Source organism: Pongo abelii, chromosome 4, assembly GCF_028885655.2.
Source record: "Pongo abelii isolate AG06213 chromosome 4, NHGRI_mPonAbe1-v2.0_pri, whole genome shotgun sequence".
NCBI classification, from domain to species: domain Eukaryota; kingdom Metazoa; phylum Chordata; class Mammalia; order Primates; family Hominidae; genus Pongo; species Pongo abelii.
The window spans coordinates 103,820,432-103,837,203 of record NC_071989.2 but is presented as its reverse complement, the minus strand read 5'-3'; the positions used below and the strand labels follow the sequence as shown (position 1 = coordinate 103,837,203).

The 16,772-nt window shown below is 36.8% G+C and overlaps 1 protein-coding gene across 1 annotated transcript in view; it reads right to left on the bottom strand.

Annotated features, from left to right (window-relative positions):
- The window catches only part of CAST (calpastatin), a 799,019-nt gene that overhangs the window by 712,513 nt on the left and 69,734 nt on the right, over positions 1-16,772 (bottom strand). The gene's annotated exons all lie outside the window — the stretch shown is intronic.

Genomic DNA, 16,772 nt, shown 5'->3' with positions numbered 1-16,772 from the left:
ATGATGCATCTTGAGGCTTATCTATAAGCTTGCAAGATATTTGTTTTGAAGAACTTGCTATGTTTTAAGCATCAACACATGTAGTTTGTCAACATGTCTGACATTCCCAGGTAAAAGTAAAACTATTAGGCTATATATTTTTTAAAAGTCTTATGCTAATGTGTTTCTTTAGGAATGATGTGATATGGTTTGGCTGTGTCCCTACCCAAATCTCAACTTGAATTATATCTCCCAGAATTCCCATATGTTGGGGAGGGACCCGGGGGAGGTAACTGAATCATGGGGGCTGGTCTTTCCTGTGCTATTCTCGTGATAATGAATAAGTCTCACGAGATCTGATGGTTTTATCAGGGGTTTCCACTTTTGCTTCTTCCTCATTTTTCTCTTGCTGCTGCCATGTAAGAAGTGCCTTTCACCTCCCGCCCTGATTCTGAGGCCTCCCCAGCCTGGTGGAACCGTAAGTCCAATTAAACCTCTTTTTCTTCTCAGTCTCAGGTATGTCTTCATCAGCACTGTGAAAATGAACTAATACACCATGTCTTATTACTCTTTTGTAAAATATTTTGTCAGTAAGTAAAGAAGTTTCTTGCCACATTGCAGGCCAGAGCCAGTGTCATCCACTGTAGACACTGCTGCCCATATGGGAATGAATTATCAGAAATGGGGAAGTCTTAACACACTTAGGGCATGTCTTTCCTCCATGGAGTGAAGATTTGATGTAATTATGTTACATTTTTAGATAACTTATGGTGGAGTGAAGATGGAATGTGGAGTGCACTTTAATTAAAGACTAAGCCAGAATTGTACTCACCCCTATCCCACAACTTAGGTGCAGAGTTGAGTTAGTAATACTCAATTCGTGGCACTCCAGCCTAATAGGTTGGTGCTAGATCTCTCCCTTGTTCTATTTCTTTCTTTTATTCAAGATCCTGTCACCCATTCTTCTCCCTACTCACTCTAATATGTTTATTATATATATTATTGGATATGTGTATATCCTTATAAAATACAATGGCCTGCAACGCTGTCCATGATCTGGCACTAGATAACCCTCTTACTTCATCTCCTCCCCTTCTCCCCTATCTCATTCTATGCCAGCCACACGGGCCTCCTAGCCACTTCCTGAACTTACTAAATGTACCTCAGGGACTTTGTACTTGCTCTGTTTTTTTCTGCCTGAAATACGCATTGCTCAGTTATCCACATGGCCCACTCCATGTATTTGTTTAAATGTCTCTTTATGTTAAAAATCGGGGAGGAAACTTCCCTAAGTGTCTTATTTTAAAAAGTAACACACCCCCTTGTCACTTTATGTCTCCATACTGTGATTTATTTTTCACAGTTGCAGTTATTGCCTCACCAGAGAAACTTTTTTGTACCTATATATTTTTTTGTCTATCTCCTCTTACTAAAATAAGAGGCAATAGGACATCATGGTTAAATCCTAAAAACCCTAAAGTTAGACCTACTAGGCTTGAATTTTCACTCTGGTATTTACTATGTGACCTTCAGCAGGTAATTCTCAACTCTAAAATAGGGATGATAATAGTATCTGCCTCATAGGGTTGCAATTTTACCTGGCACACAATCCACAAAATTTAAGTATTATCTATTGTCATTATTATTACATTTATTTTATTATTAGAAATAAGCTCCATGAAGTCAAGAACAAAGTTTACTTTGTATCACCAGTGACTGGACAGTGCCTAGCAATAGCACTGAATATTTATTAAGTGAATGCTATTTTGCAAGTGCATGGTTTTTTTAAAGAAAAAAAGGTTTATTAAGTATAACATGCATACAGAAAACTGCACTAAGTCAAAATTGTACAGCTCTATGAATTTCCCTTTTTTTTTTTTTCTTGAGACAGAGTTTCACTCTTGTTGCCCAGGCTGGAGTGCAATGGCGCCATCTCAGCTCACTGCAACCTCCGCCTCCTGGGTTCAAGCAATTCTCCTGACTCAGCCTCCTGAGTAGCTGGTATTACAGGCGCCTGCCGCCATGCCCAGCAAATTTTTGTCTTTTTAGTAGAGACAGGGTTTCACCATGTCGTCCAGGCTGGTCTTGAACTCCTGACCTCAGGTGATCCATCTGCCTCAGCCTCCCAAAGTGCTGGGATTACAGGCATGAGCTACTGCGCCCGGCCAGCTCTATGAATTTTCACAAAAAACAAACCCATGAAACCACCAGCCATATTAAGAAATAAAAACATTATTAGACCTCTAGAAGGCCTGTGCCGGTTATTACAGCTCACTTCCCACAGGTAACCACTCTCTTGACTTCTATGATTATAGATCAATTTTGCCTAGTTTTGAAATTTATATAAATAGAATTATATATTATATACTCTTTAGTAACTGACTTCTTTCATCTGTGTAGCACACAACAGTCATTCATTCATTCTCATTGCTGTATAGTATTCCAGCAAATACTGTATTCCAGTACAGTATTCCGGTGTGTGACTATGTCACCATTTATTTATCCATTTTGTAGTTGATAGACACTTGGGTGAGTAGTTCCCAGTTTGGAACTATTATGAATGGTGCTACTATGAATATTCTCATCCATGTCTTTGGGACACATAGGTAAGCATGTATATATACTTAGAAGATGAATTGCAGGAAAGTAGGGCATACTTTTGTTGAACCTTACTAGATCCTGCTTATCTTAGTCTGTTCAGGCTTCTATAACAAAAACACCATTAATGGATAGTTTATAAACAGAAATTTATTTCTCATAGTACTGGAGGCTAGAAAGTCCAAAATCAAGACACTGGCAGATTTGGTATCTGATGAAGGACTGTTTTTTATAGATCTTCTAGCTGTGTCTTTATATGGTGGAAGGGGCAAGTTTTAACCTTTTAAAGTTCTGGGATCCCTCTTATAAGAACATTAATTCCGTTCATGAGGGCTTCACTCTTATGACCTAATCGTCTTCCAAAGTCACAACCCTCTAATACCATCACCTTGGGGGTTAGGTTTCAACACATGAATTAAGGGAGAGAATGGGACACAAACATTCAAACCATAGCACTGCTGAACGATTTTCCCAAGTGCTTGCACCAGTTTTCACTCCTAACAGCAGCATGGGAAAGTACCAATATATGTGTTTTTCTAAGCAACATAAATACTGTTTTAGGTTCTGTTATTTCCCACTGTTTTCACTGAATATTGTGTTTCTAAGATCTATATATGTTGCTATACATTTATTCCTTCCAACTATTGCATGGCATTTGATAGTATGCTTTCATCATTGAATTCTTTTTCTGAATTTTTTTGAATGGTACTTGTCAGTGAAGCAGGGCTTTTGTTTGCCTTCCCTGCATCCATTCTTCTCTTCCCCCATTCTGACAGAATTACCTGCATTCAGCCACATAGTCAAGTGTTCCAGCCTCAGCCCCTAAAGGTGACTCTTCAGTCATCTAAACCAGTCAGGATACTTTTATTTCCTTTATGACCCTGTTCTGGCCAGTGAGACTTGAAGGGAAGTCTATACAGAATGGGACAGTGGGGAAGTTGCTTCTGAAAAAGGTTTCTTCATTCTTCTACAGAAACACAAGAAAGAGATCCTCTTTTCTTACCTCTAGATGTTAATGGGAGACTATGATAACAGGAATTACTGCAGCCAATTACTGTGACCAGGGAGGCAGTTAGATAAAAGATGAAGAAACTTTGAGTTCCTCATGATACCACTAAGCCAGGAGCCACCCTGCCTCAAGATTTGTTAGATGAGAAAATAGTTTTAGTCGGATTTTCTTATTTGCAACCAAAAGGGTCCCATTATAATAATGAAACCACGTACATTAACTTGTTTGTTAAAAGGCATTTTGTATTAAACAGACTATTTTTGAGTCCCTCTACTTTGTTTTAAATAATTTCAATTTGATGTCCCTTAGTGACTATGAGGTTAATTTTATGACACTGAGACCATCGAACAAATGGACGTCTTATTGAACTTACTGATCGGCATTCTGCAATCTTTTCATTCATAATTTCAGAAGAACATAGTTGATTTTGAACACATGATCTGCCAAGTAAAGGACATCATGATACATTTTGAGTTAGTGTTTTTAATCTTGTATTTTAGAAAAAGTATGGTAAGCCAAAATTTTCAGATATACTATTAGTCATATCTTCTATAATAAACAAATTTTATAAATTTTAAGACTTTTTTTCATTTTAATTTTGGGGTAGGCAATACATACATTGATACAATATACTCAGCATTGTCATTTCCATGGGCTTCTGGTTTATTTGACCAGTCTTTTCTAGACTAATATTTCAGTATTTCATCTTCACACAGTATAAAATAATAGAATTACATTTGACGAAATACCTATTCTGCGTTAGGCACTGAGCTTGAACCTCTGCAAACATTATTTAATTATACTTCTGGGAGGTATTTTTATTTTAATTTTTAAGAATATGAAACTGAGGCTCAGAGAGATTAAGTAACTTACTCTAGGATTCACAGCAAGTGAGAAGCAGAGCTGGAATTTTAATCCACACCTACTAGATTACAGAACTCATACTCTTAGCCACTTTGTCATATAGCTCCTCTAACTTTTTACTATGATAATCATCGGCACATTTAAGGCTAAATGGGAGGTTCCACTAAAAAGATTTAACTTTTTAAAGTAAGCTGAAATAATAATTAATCATATCGAACACTTAGTGAGTACTTTCCATTTGCTATATAACCATTTAAGAGCTCTTATCAACCAATTTACTCCTTGCAAGTTTATTTTTAGATAAACAGCAAATTATTTGGGAATAAATAGGGTAGCCATCTGAAAATCAATTGATATTCTGATCATCTTTAACACAGAAATAAACTGGAGGACAATACATTGTTTTATTCTATCATTTGGGAACTTTTTCCATTGCAAGAGACCAAGAAAAAATGTCAAATCAAACTGACTTAAGACCCCCAAAAAGACCATTGGCTTGCGTAACTAGGAAATCTCTAGAGGTAGAGCTCTTTTCTAACTTTTGGCTGTATCCCACCCAGTTGCCTGATTTTGCTGGCTTCTTTCTCAGACTCTATTTAGTGGGCCCTGGCACCTCCAAGTTCCTCCCTCCTGATGGCAAGATAAGAGGAAGCAGCTCCCACCTCTTGTATACTCAAGTTCAAGGCCAGAAGGACTTTTCCAGCAGACCGAAAATTACTTTGATTGCCCTGTCTTAAGTCCCTGCTCACCTCTGAAACTATCCTGTGGCAAAGGAGAGGCAAATCCCCTATTGTGGTGAGAGAGGAGTCACTGGCTCTACCTCTGGAACTAAAGGGTGAGGCTCCAGCCGTATCAACTGGGAGGAGGGGTAGAAAGGTAGATTCTCAGAAGAAAAACAGTAAACTGGGTACTATTGTAGATTGTCCCCCAGAGAACCACGCCTCCTACTATTCACACCCTGCCCACAAATCTGGGCTGGCCCTATGGCTATCTTTTCTTTTTTAACAGACTTTTTTTTTTTAATAACAGTTTTAGATTTGTAGAAAAAAATTAGGCCATAGTACAGAGAGATCCCATGTATTTCTTCACTCAATTTCTCCTATAATTATCATCTTACAAGTGTGTGGTACATTTATTATAATTAGTGAACTCATATTTATACATTATTATTAACTAAAGTCCATAGTAATTTATTTAGATTTATGTAGTTTTTTGTCTAATATTGTTTTTTGTTCCTGTATCTTATCTAGACTATCACATTACATTTACTTGTCATGTTTCCTTAGACTTCTCTTGGCTATGACAGGTTCTCAGATAGACCTTCTTTGTTTTTGATAACCTTGACAATTTTTAGGAGTACTGGTCAAGTATTTGTTGGATGTCCCCTATCAGAACTTGTCTGATGTTTTTCTCATGATTAGACTAGGGTTATGAGTTTTGGGGAGGAGGACCATAAAAATAAAGGGTCATTTTTATGACTCTAATCAAGAATATATACTGTCAATACGATTTATCACTGTTGATAATGGCCTTGATCTGTGGCTGCAGTACTCTTTTCCACCCCCACCCCCATACTGTACTCTTAAGAAGGAAGTCACTACGAGCAACCCACACTTAAGGAATGGGTATTTATGCCTCCCAAGACTAAACCAGGAAGACGTTGAATCTCTGAATAGACCAATAACAGGTTCTGAAATTGAGGCAGTAACTAATAGCCTACCAACCAAAAAAAGTCCAGGACCAGAAGGATTCACAGCCGAATTCTACCAGAGGTACAAAGAAGAGCTGGTAGCATTCCTTCTGAGACTATTCCGATCAATAGAAAAAGAGGGAATCCTCCCTAACTCATTTTATGAGTTCAGCATCATCCTGATACCAAAGCCTGGCAGAGACACAACAAAAAAAGAGAATTTTAGGCCAATATCCCTGATGAACATCAATGCAAAAATCTCAATAAAATTCTGGCAAACCGAATTCAGAAGCACATCAAAAAGCTTATCCACCATGATCAAATCGGCTTCCTCCCTGGGATGCAAGGCTGGTTCAACATACGCAAATCAATAAACGTAATCCATCACATAAACAGAATCAATGACAAAAACCACATGATTATCTCAACAGATGCAGAAAAGGCCTTCGACAAAATTCAACAGCCCTTCATGCTAAAAACTCTCAATAAACTAGGTATCGATGGAAGGTATCTCAAAATAATAAGAGCTATTTATGACAAACCCACAGCCAATATCATACTGAATGGGCAAAACCTGGAAGCACTCCCTTTGAAAACTGGCACAAGACAAGGATGCCCTCTCTCACTACTCCTATTCAACATAGTATTGAAAGTCCTGGCCAGGGCAGTCAGGCAAGAGAAAGCAATAAAAGGTATTCAAATAGGAAGAGAGGAAGTCAAACTGTCTCTGTTTGCAGATGATATGATTGTATATTTAGAAAACCCGATCATCTCAGCCCAAAATCTCCTCAAGCTGATAAGCAACTTCAGCAAAGTCTCAGGATACAAAATCAAGGTGCAAAAATCACAAGCATTCCTATACACCTATAACAGACAAACAGAGAGCCAAATCATGAGTGAACTCCTATTCACAATTGCTACTAAGAGAATAAAATACCTAGGAATCCAACTTACAAGGGATGTGAAGGATTTCTTCAAGGAGAACTACAAACCACTACTCAAGGAAATAAGAGAGGACACAAACAAATGGAAAAATATTCCATGCTCATGGATAGGTAGGATCAATATCATGAAAATGGCCTTACTGCCCAAAGTAATTTATAGATTCATGCTACCCCCATCAAGCTATCACTGACTTTCTTCACAGAATTGGAAAAAACTACTTTAAACTTCATATGAAACCAAATAAGAGCCTGCATAGCCAAGATAATCCTGGGCAAGAACAATGCTGGAGGCATCATGCTACCTGACTTCAAACTATACTACAAGGCTATAGTAACCAAAACAGCATGGTACTGGTATCAAAACAGATATATAAACCAATGGAACAGAATAGAGGCCTCAGAAATAAGACCACACATCTAGCACCATCTGATCTTTGACAAACTTGACACACACAAGCAATAGGGAAAAGATTCCCTATTTAATAAATGGTGTTGGGAAAACTGGCTAGCCATATGCAAAAAACTGAAACTGGACCCCTTCCTTACACCTTATGCAAAAATCACTCAAGATGGACAAAAGACTTCAACGTAAGACCTAGGACCATAAAAATCATAGAAGAAAACCTGGGCAATAACATTCAGGACATAGGCATGGGCAAAGACTTCATGACTGTAACACCAAAAGCAATGGCAACAAAAGCCAAAATTGACCAATTGGATCTAATTAAACTAAAGAGCTTCTGCACAGCAAAAGAAACTATCATCAGCATGAACGGACAACCTACAGAGTGGGAGAAAATTTTTGCAATCTATCCATCTGACAAAGGGCTAATACCCACAATCTACAAAAGAACTTAAACAAGTTTACAAGAAAAAAGCAAACAACCCCATCAAAAAAATGGGCAAAACATATAAACAGATACTTCTCAAAAGAAGACATTTATGCAGCCAACAGATATATGAAAAAATGTTCATCATCACTGGTCATTAGAGAAATGCAAATCAAAACCACAATGAGATACCATCTCATGCCACTCAGAATGGTGATCATTAAAATATCAGGAAACAACAAATGCTGGAGAGGTTGTGGAAAAATAGGAACACTTTTATACTATTGGTGGGGGTGTAAATTAGTTCAACCATTGTGGAAGACACTGTAGTGATTCCTCAAGGATCTAGAACTAGAAATACCATTTGACCCAGCAATCTCATTACTGGGCATATACCCAAAGGATTATAAATCATTCTATGACAAAGACACGTGCACACTTATGTTTACTGTGGCACTATTCACAATAGCAAAGGCTTGGAACCAACCCAGATGTCCATCAATGATAGACTGGATTAAGAAAATGTGGCACATATACACCATGGCATACTATGCAGCCATAAAAAAGGATGAGTTCATGTCCTTTGCAGGGACATGGATGAATCTGGAAACCATCACTCTCAGCAAACTATTACAAGATCAGAAAACCAAACACCGCATGTTCTCACTCATAAGTGGGAGTTGAACAATGCGAACACATGGACACAGGGAGGGGAACATCACACACCAGGGCCTGCGGGGGGTGGAGGGGCTACAGGAGGGATAACATTAGGAGAAATACCTAATGTCAGTGACAAGTTGATGGGTGCAGCAAACTACCATGGCACGTGTATACCTATGTAACAAAACTGCACGTTCTTCACATGTAACCCAGAACTTAAAGTATAATAATTAAAAAAAAAGGAATGGGTATTTATGCTTCCCCTCCTTGGGGATGCAATATCTACATAAATCATTTAAATTCTTCAAGGGATGTTTGTCTATTCTCTTCCATTTATTTGATCATTTGGGCAAAGATTCCTAGCCCATACTTTGGGCTATAATCTAACACTACTTTATTTTTTTGTTGCTGAAATTTTTCCAGCTTTGGCCATTGGGAGCTCTTTCAGTTGGCTCCTGTGTATGACTAGCTTTTTGACAAATAGAATGCAACAAAACTGAGGATGCATGACCTTCTAAGCTAGGTCATAGAAAGTCTTGCAGCTTCTGCCAGGGTCTCTTGAATTCTCATTCTGAAGGAAACAGCTCTCATAAAAACTCTAACTACTCCACAGTTACACTGTAACATTGTGATGAATCTGAAGATAGTCATGTGAAAAGGCCATGTGGACAGAGAAAGATACCAACCTCTAGCTCTTCCAGTCATTCCAGAAGATGAGCCAAAGATGTGCATCAGGAAGCCATCTTAGATATCCACCCCAGGCAAGCCTTTAGATTACTCTAGCCCCAGCCACCATCAGACCACCACCATATGAGAGGACCCAAACAAGAACTCCAAGCTGAGTTGAGCCTGGTCAACCTACAGAGCCATGAGCAATAGCAGTGAATTGTTTTAAGCCACTAAATGTTGGGGTTTTTTGTGATGTCACAGAAGACAACTGAAACAGATGCAAAAATCTACTAGATATAATATTAACTGTCAACCTAGCACAAGTTTTATTAAATATATATAGTGTTGGCATTCTTGTTTCATTGCCCAGAAACAATCATTTATCCACATATACATGGCAAAATGTTAATGAATCTTTTTCTTCTCAAATAAAAAGTTATTTAACTTCTGGAGGCCTTCAGGTGACATTCTGATTAAAAACATTGCCCCACACAGATAGTTAGGCTTTCTAAAGATATTAATGTCAGCTCAAAACCAGTAATATTTGTCTGGAGTAACTCTGCTGCTTGCCTAACAATTAGTCATAGCAAAGTAGACTTTTGAATAGAATTTTCAGGCAGCAGAGTCTTTAAGAACACAGAAACCTGAAATGTTTCCCAGCGTCATGGTAGGAAATGTATTTCTAGATCTGAGCCAATCTAAACTTCTATTGGCACCTTTACATGGGATTGGGGAACACAGGTCTCCATTCTACCACAGGGAAGAAGTCATTGCTTTTCTACATGCACTGTACATTTCCGGGAGTTAATGTGGTGGGGATTGTGGAGAAAGAAGCCAAAATATGCCTCCAGAAGAGATAAGATTATTAGTGTCAAGATTAGATTACCAGATTCAAAGAGGCTAGGTCACATCTATTTTTTCTACAAGGGAAGGTAGATCAGATTTCCATTTTATTCCTGACTCTCCTCTCTTTATTCATATTTCCTTCCTATCATTGAGAACAGTTTGCTCTCAGACATTTTATTTACAGATACATTTAAGTTTCATTAATACATATTCATTTTGTCTAGAATTTGCAATTATTTGGCTTGGCTTGGGTTTAAGTTTATCTTGGGATAATGAACATAAGTATTTGTCTAACAAATTAACAGGGCAAACAAGACTAAGAAGGGCTTATTTCAAAATAGTTAAGATCAAAATATTTGTATGGTCTTAAATATTAATTGTGTATATACAAACATGTATTGCTAATCTGCAACCAAGTCTTACCTATTCACTAGAGATTCAGCTTGAAAACAGTTATCAATTAAAGTTTCCTAGGCAATAAAAATAATATATTTTTAAATATTCAGCAAGCAAGGCCACTAGAGAGTCTAGAGACAGAGACTCCTTGAGGACAGTGATAATGCCCTGGCACCTAAACATGTAGATTGGACCTCAGGAGGTACTCAGTAAATGTTTACTGAATTAATTAACAATGATTCAGACTTCACTGGTTTAAGGACAGGGATATGTATAATACAGAGGTCTCAAATGGCAGTTTATGGGCCAAATTCAGTCCATAGTCTTATCTGGTGTGGCCTACATATTGTTATATTTTGTTTTTATTTTCTTAAAAAGGGAATAAATTCATTTAGTTCAAAATCTTTTTTAAAAAAGTGTATACTGTACAGTAAATAGTCTCACTCCCACGTCTGTGTCTTATCTCCCCATTTCCCCCCAACTTCTCTCAAGGTCATCTCTTATATTAGTTTCTTGTGTATTCTTCTATTGTCTCTTTAGGCAAACTCCAAAAAAAAAAAATGCATTGATAGTCTTATTTCTCCCCTTTTTACAAAGGTAAAATATTATACATCCTGCTTTTTCTCTCTTTTTTTTTTCACTGAAAATAAACTTGGAGATCTTCTCTGTCTTCCTAAACCAATCAGTTTCACTCTGCCTTTCATGCCCAGACATGGTAGGCATTTGAATTCCAGATAGAGTAATATTATCAAATGCAGAGTAGGCAAAGAGAGCTGTTTTGCCTAGTTCATCATACCAAAGTAGCTGAGCAGGTATGGGGAAGCCACTTCCATATTAAGAGGTCCTAAACACAGTGGGCACATCCTACATACTAGTTACACTGAATGAATTGCAAATATAGTATCCACAGACTGGTAGCGGCTCCACCCCCTGCTTTACACACACACACACACACACACACACACACACACAAACACACAAACACACACGGACCTGGAAATGCTAAATCAGTGACAATGCCAGAATTTCTAAGTGAGAAAATCTCAACATTCCCTTTTATTTTTTCTAGGTACCTAATTCCTCCCACCTTCATCCCACCCCAGGTCCCCCCATTCCACTCTTTAGGCTCCCCATATTACACCTTCCAGGATAAATTCACCAGATGTAGTATTTTCTAGACTTCCCTAATCACAAGAATTTTAGCATCCCTTGTTAAAAATACAGATTCCCAGCTCCATCCCTTGGAGATTATAATTTAAGTCAGAACCTTTGCTTTGGGAATCAGACAGTTTTGGGAAGACTGTTCTAAGATGTTGCTAGGTACTTTCTCATAATTGTGTTGAAACAGTTCTCTTAGGAAGAGGTAATCATAATTAGACTGAGTACCTGATTATGATGTGTTTCCTTGTCGCTATATTTTTACTATCTCAATTATTTAAAAAAATTTTAATTAATGGAAAAAACTGTATGTATTTACTGTGTACAACATACTGTTTTGAAGTATATATATATATACTTAAATATATTTTTATATATACTTATTTTATATATATACTTCAAAATATATATTTTTGAAGTATATATATAAAATATATATTTAAAATATATATTTTGAAGTATATATATAAAATAAGTATATATAATATATAAAATATTATATGTATCTTGAAGTATATATATACTTAAAAAAAGTATATATATATACTTAAATACAACTTAAATGTCCATCATTGAATGAATGGATGAAGAAAAATGTAGCATATATACACAATGGAATACTACTCAGCCATACAAAAGAAGGAAGCTCTATCATTTGTGACATCATGGATGAACCTAGAGACATTAAATGTATGTATTAAGCCAGGCATAGAAAGACAAATACCACATGATCTCAGCTATATGCGGAAACTAAAAATGTTAATCTTATAAAAGTAGAGAGCAGAATGTGGTTATCAGGGGTCAGGGTGGTTGGAGTGGGTGTTGGGGAGATGCTGGTTAATGGATACAAAATTTCATTTAGATAGGAGGAATATGTTGAAGAGATCTATTGTACAGCATGGTGACTATTGTTAACAATATATTATATTCTTGAAAAATGCTAAGAGAGTGGATGTAGGGTTCTCACCAAAAAAGAAAAAAAACTATGTTAGCTAATGCATATGTGAATTAGATTAATTTAGGCATTCCATTATATATATATATAATGGAATATATAATGGATGCATACACACATATATATGTGTGTGTGTGTGTGTGTGTGTGTGTGTGTGTGTGTGTGTATATATAGGATATATACCCAGTAGTAGGATTGCTGGATCTTATGGTAGTTCTATGTTTGAGAAACCTCCATACTGTTTTGCATAATGGCTGTACTCATTTATCTTCCCACCGACAGTGTGTGAGAGTTCCTTTTTCTCCACATCCTCATCAACACTAGTTATCTTTTCTCCTTTTTATAGTAGCCACTCTAACAGATGTGAGGTGATATTTCACTGTGATTTTAATTTGTATTTCTCTGATGATAAATGATAGTGAGCATTTTTTCATATACCTGTTGGTCATTTGTATGTCTTGTTTTCAGAAATGTCTATTTGGGTACTTTGTCCACTTATTTTTTAAAATTTATTATTTATTTAGAAACAGGGTCTCACTGTGTTGTTCGGGCTGGCCTCAAATTCCTGGGCTCAAGCAATCCTCCTGCCTCAGCATTCCCAGTAGCTGGGACTACAGGCACATGCCACTGTATCCAGCTTCTGCACATTTTTTAATTGGGTTGTTTTCTTGTTATTGGGTTGTTTGAATTATTTCTATATTTTGGATAGAAACCCCTTATCAGATACATAGTTTGCTAATATTTTCTCCCATTATGTAGGTTGTCTCTTCAATCTGTTGTTTGTTTCCTTTGCCACATAGAAACTTTTTAATTTCATGTAATCCCATTTGTCTATTTTCACTTTTGTTGCTGATGCTTTTGGGGTCATGCCTAAAAAAATCATTGCACAGACCAATGTCACGGAGCTTTTTCAACTCTATTTTCTTCTAGTAGTTTCATAGTTTGAGGTCTTATGTTTAAGTCTTTAATCCACTCTGATTTGATTTTTTTATATGGTATGAGATGCAGATCTAATTTGATTCTTCTGCATGTGAATATCTAGTTTTCCCAGCACCATTTCTTGAAGAGATTGCCCTTTCCCCATTGTTTGTTCTTGGTATCTTTGTTGGAAATCATCGTCTGTATATGTGTGGATTTACTTGAGGGCCTTCTATTCCATTCCACTGGTCAATGTGTTTGTTTTTATGTCAGTAGCATGCTGTTTTGGTTACCATACCTTTGTAGTATATTTTGAAGTCTGGTAGTATGATACCTCTACCTCTATTCTTTTTGTTCAAGATTGCTTTGGCTATTCAGAGTTTTTGTGGTTTCATAAATTTATTTTTTTTATTTCTGTGAAGAATGTCATTGGTATTTTTATAGGGATTACATTGATCTCTTTGGGTAGTATGGACATTTTAACAACTTAATTCCCCAAGTCTATGAACATGGGATATCCTTACAGTTATTTGTGTCCTCTTCAATTTCCTTCATCAATATTTTATAACTTTTAGTGTAGAGATCTTTCATCTCCTTAGTTAAATTTATTCCTGAGTATTTTTTGTAGATACTTGTATTATAAATGGGATAGTTTTCTTCATTTCTTTTTCGGATAGTTTGCTGTTAGAGTATATAAATGCTACTATTTTTGTATGTTGATTTGTATCCTGCAACTTTACTGAATTTGCTAATTAGTGCTAACAGTTTTTTGGTGGGGTCTTTAGGGTTTTCTATACATGAGGTCATGGCATCTGCAGACAGGGACAATTTAACTTCTTTCTTTCCAATTTAGAGGCCTTTTATTTCTTTCTCTTGCCTAATTGCTCTGGCTAGGACCTCTAGTCCTACATTAATTTCTAGTGGCTATTTTAAAGAAATCCTCTATTAAAGAAGTGATAAAGTTTTTCACAACGATAAATATATAGGATATGAATATTTGTCTGGCACATTTGAGGGAGGCACTCTCAGCCAGAGGCAACAGACCTAGGGGTTTTGGAGGAATGGCAAAAATGGTATTTTGTGGCACAATGTTTGGAAAATTCTGCTTGGATATCTTGAAGGAAAGGGAAAAGGAAGCTATCATTTGTTTAGCTCCTGTATGCCTGGCATTATCTTAGAACTAAGACTTTTTCTCCTGTACCACAATCTATTAAGCATAGATGGGTGTGTATTAATTCCTCTATTCTAAAGAAAAACAAACTGAGATAGTCAGATTTAAATCAAATCTCCTCCACAGGTAGTAAGGGTCTAGAACTGAACTGATCTTTTTGGTTTCCAAGTCCAACTTTTTTTTACCATTGCCTCAAATGGTAGCCCATATATATCTCAAAAGCTAAGAAGCATTCAAGAACTCAAATGACACAACTTTTCCTAGGTGCATTTTGGCTTCAACCCTAGTTACTGAGTGTTCCAAATACAATCCCATTTGTGGTAGCTAGTCTCCAGGCTGGCTGTCAGTGATCCTGCCTCTTGTTATTCATGCTCTGGTATTTGTCCTCTCACTTTGTATCAGGATTGGTCTGTATCACCAGTAAAATACAGAAGGAGTGATGGAATGTGACTTCAAAGGTTAGGGCACTCACTCTGGGGGAAACCAGTTACCATGTAGTGGGGACACTTGAGCAACTCTACAGAAAGGCCCATATGGTAAAATAACAAGTCACGGCAATAAGCTATATTGGAAGCAGGTCCCTCAGCCCCAGTCAAACCTTGAGATGATTGCAGTCCTAGCTGATGTCTTGATTCCAACCTTATGAGACATCCTGAGTCAGAGTCCCCCAGCTGATCTACTCCCAAATTCCTGATCCACAGAAACTATGAAATAATGCATGTTTGTTGTTTTAAGCCACTAATTGTTGTAGTAATCTGTTACACATCAATATATAACTAGTACAGGTTTCTATCATACAGATGAAGAAAAACAAAACAAAAACAGTAGACATTTGCCTCTATTGTTATTTACATTGATATAGACCAAAGTCACAAGAGGCAGGAAAAAGCAAGATTTTTGCTACACTTTCCAAATATTATTAACTTTTTCATTTGTTTTATTAAGGACTGGTGCTGAAAATAAAGCCAAAATAGCAGTTCAAGGTAACTTCAACTACAAAGTGAAGAAAAGTATCTTTATGGATTTGATGTTTGAACCAGTGTGACTGAGAAATAAAATAATCTACCAAGTGGGCAAAAGTGGTTTTGTAAATTAAGTTCAATGTTGTCATGACATAAAACATTAGATGACAGACTACTTCTGCACACTAGAGATAAAGCACATGTTTTCTCATTGGTCTATCAAATAGAAAACAAGGACCATCTGTTAATTACCACCAGAAGACTAGAAAAAGAAAAGATAAATAGAATTTAATCTTCCTCTATCCAAGGTAGATAGACATTTTTCCTTTTTTTTTGGTCATATTCTGAGAAAAGAAAAAGTCTATAATTGGGCTGAAGAAAGTTTATTAAATCTGATAAATATTTATCCATATAAAACATTTCCAAAGAAGTAATTAACAACTAAGTGGAAATATGGCAAATAGTATCACCACATGATATGTAAGTTTTCATTGTGTTACAGGGATACCAAATATTATCATGGTACACTCATTTGGGCTTAATTTTTGCCAAGCATTTTACAATTATTTTTAGCTCCAATCCATCAAAGCAATATAGTACAATACGTTAATATTCTTACAAGTTCTAATTGAGTAAACTTGGACAGGTGAGATAAGAGCACAAATGTTTTATTTGTTTGCTTGTTTATAGAGACAAGGTCTCTTTATGTTGAACAGACTGGTTTCAAACTCCTGGCCTCGAGTAATCCTCCTTTTGGGCCTCCCAAAATGCTAGGATTATAGGCATGAGTGCTGCACATAGCCCAAAAAATGGTTTTTGAAAGTATCAGGGCTAAGGCCAGGTAATAGCATCTAGCTCTTTACTATGGCAAATCCCAGAATAGGCGTGGAGAAGAGGTGATGAAGAGTAACCTCTTCCCCCTTACCCTCATCCCCAGGCATCTGGTATTCTTATGCTCTTTCCAGCCTGTACTAAATATTTTAAAGGGGCTGCAAATAATATTGCTTGCTTGTTGTCCATACTTACGGCCTAACTCCCAGCTTTTCATGAGCCTATCCCTACCAGTCATTAACCTAAATGAGGTTGACCAAGCATTGGCCTCCAGGCTACTGCCCAACAGGCA